The sequence below is a fragment of the Sturnus vulgaris genome, unplaced genomic scaffold (genome assembly GCF_052056855.1).
Source record: "Sturnus vulgaris isolate bStuVul1 unplaced genomic scaffold, bStuVul1.hap1 Scaffold_87, whole genome shotgun sequence".
NCBI lineage: Eukaryota > Metazoa > Chordata > Aves > Passeriformes > Sturnidae > Sturnus > Sturnus vulgaris.
In genome coordinates, this window is record NW_028276756.1 from 2,713,247 (window position 1) to 2,724,806 (window position 11,560).

The window sequence follows — 11,560 nt, forward strand, 5'->3', positions numbered from 1 at the left end:
TGCCTCCCCTGCCCGTCTGGAAGCGCCGGCCCCCATCAAGAAACATCGATCCCGGCTGCGGTGGGCACTGCAGGCGCTGTGCAGACTCTGCCCCTGCCCCTGTCTGGCTCCACTGCCCCAGGAGCAGGGCTAAGGAAAAGGAGTAAGAATAAGAAAAAAAGAAACAGAAAGAATAATAAGGAGAATTAGAATGAGACTAGGCAAAAAACTGGAATTAAGAATAGGAATTAAGAATAAGGATAGGAATATATGAATATAGGAATACATAAGAAGTTGAAGTACAAATAGAAGAACAAGAAGAAGCACATAAGAAGAAACAGGTATAATATGAATGTTAATAATAGGAAGAAGAATAATAGAAATAATAAGATGAAGAAATTGTGGTAGCAGTAAATGTAATAATCATTTTAAATATAAAGATAAGAAGAATAATAGAGAGGAGTGTGGGAACCCTTAAAATCAGAGGGTTTTGGGAAAGCTGCAAAAATCAGGCCTCAGAGACAGCAAACTGCAATTGGAGCTAAGTGGAAAGCATAAGGCATGTCAGCAGAAAAGCTATATGAAATGTAGAAAGCAAGGACAAATAGAACAATGGGCTGTGTATTAACGCTGGGCTGGAATAACTCTCTAAGCTGCAGAAAAATATATCTAGCAAGATATTAGGAAGGTATAAGCTTAATAATGGAGCTCTGTGTATTGTGTTTTAAGGCTTACAAGTAGGTATTGTATTCGAAATAAGAAAGCATTGTTTTAACCAAAGGTACATGTGCTTATAGTGGTTGGATAGAACTACTGTCAATATGGTTTTGCTTTTGTGATTGCTCAAAAAACTTTCAAAATGCGTTGTAACATCACGTTCTCTGGCTGTTGCTGAGGACGTGAGCTGCTGGCATCTTCCCTCTGTCCCAACCTTGTAATGAGACTGATGCTTGGGAGGAAAAAATAATAATAAAGCAGCTCGAGACACGTTCCACAGCAGTCCCTTCCCGTTTGTGCTTCTGTGCATTAAACTCCTGGCCGGCATTATCCAGCATTCCAAAACCCACTCTTGTTTGCAACTTCTTTAATAATGGCTGATTCGGTCTATTATAGAATGAATTATATATTTAATAGACACAAAATATATAAGGAATAAGGACAAAAAGAGACTTCTACCAGGTATATACAGCACGAAGTTAAAGGTACCTCTTAATGTTACAGCTAGTGAAGATATAATATAACTTAGGATTCAATGTATCTTACCATTCAATTGTTGGTGGAGTCGCACATTTAGATCCTTTCCCTCAATCCCCAGAGAAGTAACCATAGAATCTGTGCCCAAAGTTCAAGGATAAGTGATTTACACATTCAGGGTGTGTGTGTAGTGGCTTCTGCCTCTGTGGTAACTCGTATGTCTTTTATAGTTTGTAAAACAGTGTCTCTCAGACAAGAATATTTCTTTTATCTCTTCCCACATCTGCTCTCCAGACTAAGATGTTGATTCTTGGCTCAGTCCTGAGCCCTTTTAGCCCCAGAGATGATTCCTTGCTGGGTGTCTCAGCCCGGGTTACCTCTTTATACACCGACTGCTAGGGTTGGGTGGACGTCCTGCCACAGGCACCCCTGAACCGAGGAGACCCTTGTGACCCTGCAGGGCCCATGGAGCTAAGGGTTCATGTGACAGTGCAGGACCCCATGGAACCACTTTCTATATGCCTTTACTGTAATCATTATATGTACAGCTTCTATCTCTCAGCCAAGCTCTTATCCATTTCGTTTTTGCTTCAAAGTGTGGAGTGGAGAAAGTTCAGATTTGCACAAGGCTGCTCTGAGTCCAAGGGGTTGGATGAGGGAATTGGTGGGGTGGGGAAAGGACAAAGTGTGATTGATTGCCAGCCATAAAGGGTCTTGATTTTCACATCTGTTCAGACTGCATTAGGAGGTGCTGGGGATCAATATAACTGGAGATTGCTGATATAAATCCATAAACTGGAAAAGAATAAATGGTAAAAAAGGTATTCACTCTTTTTGTTTTTAAATAAAATATGTTTTGAACAGAGTGGAAGTCCTGCTTTATGCTCAGGTTTCTAGCAGTAACTCTGTTTCAGGTGACCTGCACACCAAATTTCTGTTGCTCTCATGTTCTTTAGAATGGCTGATGAGGTCTATTATAAAATGAATTATTTACTGAATGGACTCAAGATTAACAGACAAGACACTTTAAATGGAATACTTACTGCACAGGATAAACAAAAGAAGCCCAGGTAGATACAAACACCGTGCACAATAAAGTTCCCTATATTACAGCTAGTGAAGGAATAGCAGAGATCAGGAGTCAATGTAACTTAGCACCAAACTGATGAGGGAGTACACATGGAGCCCTTTCACTCAGCTCCCAGAAAAGGAACCACAAAGATGCATCCAGACTTGGGAGAGAAGCCCTACCTGTTTGCAGGGACTATGCAGAAGATTTCTGCTTGGTGAAAGTTCTGTGTAGCTTTTATAGTTTGTAAAGTGAAGTGTGTGTCACTCAGAAATTCAAGGCTCATCTCCCTTCAGTCTGCTCTCAAGGCCAGATGTTCATGGTCAGCTGGGAATTCCACCTCCCTGGCACCAGGGAGAACTCAGGACAGGACAGATGTGGGGCCTGGGTTATCTCAGCAATTCCTGAGAGGGGGAAGATGCCCTGAGTGATGGCCCCAGCTGATGGACAGAAGAGATGAGCTCTGCTGGGCCATAGGGGAAGTCCTGCTGCAGGAACCTCATGGAACCAAGGGTCTGTTGTGACATTGTGGTGGCTCCTGGAACCAAGGAGACCATGGTGACACCAATGAACCTCATGGAACCAAGGCTCTGTTGTGACACTTTGGAACTACAGAGACCATTGTTGAGTACAGAACCTCATGGAACCAAAAGTCCATTGTGACTGATCAAGGCCTCATGGAACCCAAAAGAGCATTGTGACACTGTGGGGACCCATGGGCCCAAATCTCCATTGTGACAGTGCAGAACCTCATGGAACCAAGAGTGCATGGTGACACTGCAAGGCCTCAGGGAACCAAGGAGTCCAAAGATCTCAAATAGTCCTTGCAGGGTTCTGCCTTGGATGAAGGGGAACATCCTGGGTGGCACCCTGGGCATGACACACACTAATAGAAGATGTCTGTTTGTAATGGGGAAAGTTAGGAGTTTTAGATTGCTTTGAAAAAACCAAGAAAGCCCTTGTTTGCTTGAGTGCAGGCAGTTCTCCAAGCTAAGCAGGTCCCAGGTGAGTGAGGACAGACAGGATGGGGCTGGGGAATGTGGAGCAAGGTTGTCCACACTGGCTCAGACCTTAAGGCACAGCTTCTGTGAGCAGGCCAGACCTCCTGAGGAGAGACCCTGCGTCAATATCAAACACAGAATGCTGCAATCATCAGCAATGAAATACACCCTTCAAAATAGGAATGCGTATTTCTTAGAATCTCTTGGAAAAAATTCTCCATAATTGGATTTGAAAATCTTCCTAATGAACTGCCCCACACCAGAGGGCAATCAAGGCAGAGCCATGGTTTGTCAGGACTTGCTTGATCCCAATCAGCCCCGTGGTGCATTTGGTGCTGAGCCCTTGAACCTCAGGGCCTGAGAGGAGATTGCACAAACCTTTCCAGGAGTCCAAGGCAGAAGAAAAACCCAAAGTGTCTCAAAGCATTAATGGGTCCCACTGAGGTCCATCCCCAACACAGGCTCCTCATGGACTCCTTGGAGGAGAGAACTGGACACCAGGATTGCCCAAAAACCTCTCAGAGACTCAGAGAGGAAAGGAAAATCCAAACTACCTTTAAAACCTTGAGTATCTCAAAGTATTATTGAGCCCCACCGAGTGTCAATACAAAGCTCTCAAGGGACTAATTAAAGCAGATAATTGGGGGCATCACTGCATAAACTACTAAAAGAATTCGTGTAAAAAGGGAAACTCCAAGTACCTTAAAAAAATGAGTACCTTGAAGTATTAATGAGCCCCACTGAGTATCATTACTGACAAAGGCTCTCAAGGGACTAATTAAAGCAGATAATTGGAAGTTGTCACTGCACAAACCTCTCAGAGACCCAGTGTCAAAAAGTAGAACTTAAATTAACCCTGAGTACCTTGAAGTGTTAATGAGCCCCACTGAGTGTTGTTACTGACAAAGGCTCTCAAGGGACTAATTAAAACAGATAATTGGAGGCCATGATTGCACAAAGCTCTCAGAGACTCCAAGGCAAAAGCAAAACCCAAACATTGAGTATCTCAAAGTATTAATGAGCCCCACTGAGTGTTAATACAAAGCTCTCAAGGGACTAATTAAAGTAGATAATTGGGGGCATGATTCTATAAACTACTAAAAGAGTTGGTGTCAAAAGGGAAAGACTTGACATTTCTTTGTTTCCTCCTGTCATCTCTGCTTCGAATTTCCTGCTCTAACTGGAACCTGGGGATATTTTCTCAGTTGTGTCCCTCATTGGGACCCATTAAAACTTCAAGAAACTACAGCATTTTAATTTGAGTTCTTGAGAAGTTTTTTGAACACTCTCTCAGGGAATGATTATGATGTAAACATTTAATGAACCAAGAGATTCATTAAAGTCCTTGTGCTGTGTCTGTGCTGATGAGCTGGGCCGGGCTCCTGGCACAGAGGAAGCTCCCAAGGTGAACCAAGAGAAGCTTCAAAAAGACATTTCTGCTGAGGAGCAGCTCCTCTGCCAGCCCAGCAGGGCTGAGGGCACTGCCTGCAGGCACTGAGGGCACAGGAGCCAGGCACAGACAGGCTCAAGGCAATCAGGACTGGGAAGACATTGAGCTGAGACTGCACTTGGGGAAACATCTTCACAGCCCTGGACATGGTGAGTGTGTGGGTGCAGGGCAATGTCCCCTGTGCTCCTGGAGGCATCTCCTGGAGCCAGCACAGCCCACAGCCTGGGGGATGTGTCAGGAGGACTCTCCCAGTTTCTCTGAGGCACAGGAGGAGGAGGAGGAGGAGGAGGAGGAGGAGGAGGAGGAGGAGGAGGAGGAGGAGGAGGATGTGCTGCCCTGGGCACCGTCAGAGGGACAGGGCAGGACGGCTCCTGCTGCCAGGGACGGCTGCAGGGGCTGAAGCTGGGGCTGCAGCCAGGGCTGCCCAGGGCTGTCCTGCAGAGCAGCTCCTGCAGCCCTCAGGCTTCTTGGCCAGCCCAGCCCATGTGCCACCTGCCAGGGACAGCTCTCAGCCTGCCTGGCAGCTCCCCATGCACTGTGGGGAGAAGTTGGAGGTGCAAGGAGCCACCCCCATCAGGGCAGATTCCTCCTGCTGTGGAGATGGTGCTGCATGGCCAGGGCTGCTCTCAGCTTTCTCCTCAAGGCAAGGCAAAGGGGCTGTCAGGTGTGTCTGTGTCACTGACACTCCTGCACTGTCCCACTGGGCATCAGCACATCTGCCTCCCATCTCCCTCACAAAGTGCCTCCTCACCCTCCTGTGCCTACAGACAGCAGCAGCAGCACCTTGGCTTGCAGCATCTCAGTTTGTGTGAGCTGCCCTTAAGGCCCTGCTGGCAGGGAGATGGCCCTGGGCAGTGCCCTGTGCTGGGAGGGGTGTGCAGGGCAGAGCTGAGCCCCCAGGGCTGGGCTGGGCTCTGGCAGCACTGGCAGGGACAAGGCTTGGATAGAGAGAAACAGCTCCCAGTAGGCACAACTCCGGGCAGCAGAGAGCCACAGGAACCCTGGATATGCTCCCTGTCCAGCTGTCCAGGGTAAGAGTGTGTTTACAGAAACTGACTTAAAAACAAGACCATTCAAAGAGTCAACTTTATCTTTCCAGACAGTTTTAAGGGTGATAACCCTGAAATAGAGGGTTAAATGGGGGTGAAATGAGCAAGAGGCACCTATGTGGGACCAGGATATCTGACTGTACTGGGGCTCAAAGAACCGTGTTTTCCCTTTGTGTTCTCCAGTGCTCAGGCTGAGGGTAATGTTGAAGATGAGGCAGTAACTCAGCAGCATAAAACTAAACTGAAAAATATTTAGTGAAGTTCCACCACAGGAAAAGAACTAGTTTTGAGAGGATTCCTAACATAATTGCACAGAATTGACCCAAGGAAATCTGTCCCAATTTTTCAATGTTGTTCTTTCAACAGCCCATAAAGGCAAGAATGAAGAAATGTCCAACAGCAGCTCCATCAGCCACTTCCTCCTGCTGCCATTGGCAGACACGCAGCAGCTGCAGCTCCTGCACTTCTGCCTCTTCCTGGCCATCTCCCTGGCTGCCCTCCTGGCCAACGGCCTCATCATCAGCGCCGTAGCCTGCGGCCACCACCTGCACACCCCCATGTTCTTCTTCCTGCTCAACCTGGCCCTCACTGACCTGGGCTCCATCTGCACCATTGTCCCCAAAGCCATGCACAATTCCCTCTGGAACACCAGACACATCTCCTATGCTGGATGTGCTGCTCAGCTCTTTTTCTTTATCTTCTTCCTTGGTGCAGAGTATTTCCTCCTGACCATCATGTGCTACGACCGCTACGTGTCCATCTGCAAACCCCTGCACTACGGGACCCTCCTGGGCAGCAGAGTTTGTGCCCACATGGCAGCAGCTGCCTGGGCCAGTGGCTTTCTCAATGCTCTGCTGCACACAGCCAATACATTTTCCCTGCCCCTGTGCCATGGCAATGCCCTGGGCCAGTTCTTCTGTGAAATCCCCCAGATCCTCAAGCTCACCTGCTCCAAATCCTATCTCAGAGAACTTGGGCTTCTAGCGTTTAGTGCCTCTTTGGTATTTGGCTGTTTTGTGTTCATGGTTTTCTCCTATGTGCAGATCATCACTGCTGTTCTGAGGATCCCCTCTGAGCAGGGAAGGCACAAAGCATTTTCCACCTGCCTCCCTCACCTTGCTGTGGTCTCTGTGTTCGTTAGTACTGACTTGTTTGCCTACCTGAAGCCCCCCTCCACCTCCTCCCCATCCCTGGATCTGGCAGTGTCAGTCCTGTACTCAGTTTTGGCTCCAACCCTGAATCCCTTCATCTACAGCCTGAGGAACCAGGAGCTCAAGGCTGCATTGTGGACACTGATCACTGGATTGCATCAGAAACCTTAAACTACTTGCCAGTTTCTGCAAATCATGTGCAATAAAATTCATCTTAAGTGTTCTTGTTGGTTTGATTTTGGACGTTGCTTTTCTTTAGTGTACTATTTCAATATTGTCCATAAAGTAATGTCATTATTTAAACCAATTCTGATTTTATTTATCTCCACATTCCCTGTGGTCACAGACTGTGTGAATGAGGGGCTGTACTCCTGGCAACTTAAAACGAACTAAAGGTTCTTTCACCCTGCAAAGTTTTGTCCAGAGCTCCCCCTTTTGTTCCCTTCCCTGGAGCTGCTGCAGCAATGTCTGTGTGAAGAGCTGGGGCAGATCAGTGCCAACTTGGTGTTGCCAGTGCTGCTCCCGTGCTCCTGTGCCACTGCCCCGCTGCCCTCCTGGCCCTCGTGTTGCTGCAGGGCCTGAGTGCTCTCGGGGCCGGGCACAGCCCTGGGGGTGGCAGTGCCGGGGCTGCAGCAGGGACAGGCCATGGGCACTGCTGGGGCAGCGCTGATGCCTCAGGCCAGGGCCTGGGGGCTCCAGGCTCCTTGGCCAGGCTCTCTCCACAACACTTGGCCAGCCCAATGCTGAGCACAGAAAAGCCCCGCGAGCAGCCCCAGGCTGGCCGTGGGCAGGCTGGGGGCAAACAGCATGGCTGGTGCTCTGCAAGGTGCCTGCAAGGAGACACCCTGGCAAGGAGCAGCAGAGCAGGGGCTGATCCATCCCCACTGCGCTGGACACCCCAGGGCAGCGTCCCAGAGCGTCCTCATGCACCTGCCAACAACATCCCCCCTCTGCAGCCCTGGCCTCTCCCCCAGCTCACACAGGAGCCGCATCCTTGCAGGCACACACACGGCAGCACTGGCTCAGGAGCCCCTGTTTGCATTGCACACAGCAGGCTCAGCACCCCCATGGTGCTGCTGTGGGGACATGGAGCTGAGTGAGCACAAATGCCATCAGCCCCTGGGGCCAGCAAGGGCTGGGGGATGGCAGGGAAACCACTCAGATTTGTCGTGGCCTCTGAATTCAGCCAGAAAGTTTGTTCCCATCAGCTGTGAGTTTCCTGTCCCACTGTAGATGTTGTTGCTCAGAGCCAGGGCTGCCTGGCAGCCACCCCCAAACTGCCCTGAGCATTTCCTTTGCTTCACCTTTGCTTTCTTTGCTCTTTTCAAATCCAGATTTCTTCCTATTGCCCATCCCCATCCCCTCCCCTGCAAACAGCCCATCTCTGTTTGCCCTTCCCTCTCTGGCCCCACTCGTCATTCCAGTTTACGATTTTGTACCATGGGAAGATCCCTTGGGGTGCAGGATCATCCTACAGATGCTTCAGGAATTGTCTGCAGGTTCCAGACCCCTCACCAGCCTTGTTGCCCTTCTCTGGACACACTCCAGCCCCTCCATGTCCTTCCTAAATTGGGAGGCCCAGAACTGGACACAGCATTCGAGGTGCTGCCCAACCAGTGCTGAGCACATGGGAACAATCACTGCCCTGCTCCTGCTGGCCACACCATTCCTGATCCAGGCCGGGAGCCATTGGCCTTCTTGGCCACCTGGGCACACTGCTGGCTCCTGTCCAGCCTGCTGTCCATCAGTGCCCCCAGGTCCCTTTCTGCCTGGCTGCTGTCCAGCCACTCTGTCCCCAGCCTGTAGCACTGCAGGGGTTGTTGTGGTCAAAGTGCAGGACCTGAAACCTGGTCTTCTTAATCCTCTTGTTGTTGTCTTTGGACCCTGGATCCAGTCTGTCCGGGTCCCTCTTCAGAGCCATCCTACCCTACAGCAGATCAACACTCAAACCCAGTTTGGTGTCTTCACAGTTCCATGAGGCCCTGGAGTGTCACAGTCATCTCCATGATTCCATGAGGTGTCTCAGTGTCACAATGTCCCTTTGGTTCCATGACACTGCTTGGTGTCCCAAAGTCCTTTGGATCCTTGGGCCACGCACTGTCACAATGGATCTTTGGTTCCATGACCTCTGTGAGTGCCACCAGGAATTCCTTGGTGCTGCAGGGTCACAATGGAGCCCTGGTTACACAAGATCGTGCAGTGTCAAGAGGGACCCTTGGTTCCATGGGGCACCACAGTGTCACAATTGTTCCTTTAGTTCCCAGAGACCTTGCAATAAAACAATGGCCCCTTGAATCCATTGGGCCCCAGGCTCTCACAAGGCTCTCCTTGGTTCTGCAGTGGCACAATGGCCCCTTGGTTCCACAAGGCCCTGCAGTGTCACAGTGGCCTCTGTGGTTCCACCAGGACCCAGACTGTCACCATGGACTCCTTGCTTCCATGTAGCCCCACAGTGTCACAGTGGCCCCTTGGCTGTGTGGTGCCATGTCGTACACAGTGTCACTCTGGTCCTCTCAGTTCCATGAGGCCCTGCAGTGTCACAATGGCCCCATGCTGCCCCAGGGCCCTGAAGTGTCACAGCCATCAGAGAATCACCCAGGCTGGAAAAGACCTTGGAGAGCATCAAGTGCCACCTGTGACCCAACACCACCTTGTCACCCAGACCATGGCACTCAATGCCACATCAAGTGTTTCCTGAAACACTTCCAGGGATGGTGACACACTCACTCTGGGCAGCTCATTCCAATGCCGAATCCCAGCTCTGGGATGGGTCCTGGGCCTGGAGCAGGAGCAGCTCTGGAGGGCCCCAAGGCCGGGGCTGTTGTGCTGGCCTGGGCAGATGGGATGGCAGGAGGGGCTGCAGAGCTCTCAGGAGCTCAGGGACAGGGGAGCAGGGCACACAGGGAGCCTCCTTTTGCCTTGGCCAAGCACCTTCCCCATGGCTGGGGCTGAGTCCTCTCTGAGCTGCAGCTGCTGCTGTGCCCTTGCAGGGGCTGAGGCCGTGGGGCCACTGCCCAGAGCCCCCTGGCCTGAGCAGAGCTGTGGGGCCAGAGCCGGCTGGGCTGTGCTGGGGAGAGGCCCTTGGTGCTGCACAGAGCTCAGGGCAGCTGGCACAGCTTGCAGGGAGCTGGGCTGGCCTGAGAGAGCCTGCCAGAGAAAGCAGCAGTGTCCATGTCAGCCTGGCTGAGCGTGCAGGGGCAGGACTCAGCCCAGGCCTTGTGGGGCAGGGCCAGCGCCTGGGGAAGGCATTGCAAACAGGCAAGTGGCCCAGAGAGGAGGCTGCTCTGTGCCCTTGGTGGCCTGCACAGAGCAGGGAGGGGGCCCAGGACATTTGTCACCTCCAGCCTCTGTCCCCAGCCCTTGCCAGCCCTGGCTGCTGAGCCCAGCTTTGGCCTGGGCTGAGTTTGGCTGTGGCCCAGCTCCATCCTCCTGCGGGGCTCAGGGCCTGTTCCCGGCCATGGCCAGCCCTGCCCGGCCTCTGTGCTGGCCCAGAGCCCGGCAGAGCCCGGGGCAGGGCTGTCAGTGCAGGCCCACAGGTGCCATGGGCTGGGCAGGAGCAGGCAGAGGCTGCCCAGCAGGGAGGCCATGGGGCACAGAGCCCCAGGGCTGCTGTGGGCACCACGGCAGAGGGGCTGTTCCCACCCGCAATGCTCCTGTCCTGGGCTGGGCCTGCACAGGGGCTGGGCCACCATGGCTGGGCCAGCGCGGCACAAAGGGCCCACGGAGCCGCTGCCGGGGCTGACAGCAAGGCCAGGCACACACAAGGAATTGCTGAGCATGGCCTGTGCTGGGCAGGGCTGGCTGTGGCAAGGACAGAGCTTAGCTGGCCTTGGTGGCTGCAGGAACACTCAAGAGATCAAAGAGCCTCCATGGCTGTGCTGGAGAGCAAGGCTGGAGGAGGGAAAAGCAGGGCTGCTGTGAGATGGGGAGGGGATTGAATTCCAGCAGACACTGATGTGAGGATTAGAAAGGCTTGAAGAGAAGAGAAGCTTCACAAGCCTTAAATGGGGGGTGTTACCAGATGAAAAACCATCTCCACCTGGGGAGCACACACAATGCTTGTTCTTCAAAAACCACTGGCCCATGGAACTGCACAATGCCCATTGTGTGAGAAGGAGAATTGGAAAGCGAACAGCTCCAGTTGATCCAACTTTTAACAATTCACCAGGCAGTCAGGTGTGACTGTGGCATCACCAACCACCAGTACACAAGACCCCCAGTACAGAAGAACACATCTATGAAGGGGAGAGAAAATATGTTGATGATTTCAGGGAAAGGATTATCCTATGTAAGGTTTTTCTGTGTAACACTGAATAGGTATGTAAAATACAGTCTGTAAGCAGGAACTTTCCTGTACTCAGCATGCATATCTTTGGGAGGAGCTATCCCCCCTTGTGCCTCTGGCTGAATAAAGAATGCTGCTTCTTACTGCTCCCTTGGTGTTAAGCAGTTTTTATTATTTTTTCCGATTTTTAGCATGCGTCACAATAGATCCTCAGTTCCATGAGGCCCCGCAGTGTCACAATGGCCCCTTGCTTCCATGAGACTCTGTAGTGTCATAATGATCTCCTTGGCTCTGCAGCGTCACAATTGGACTCCTGGTTACATGAGACCCCAAAGTGTCACAATGGATCCTTGTTTCCATAAGATCTCACTGTGTCACAATA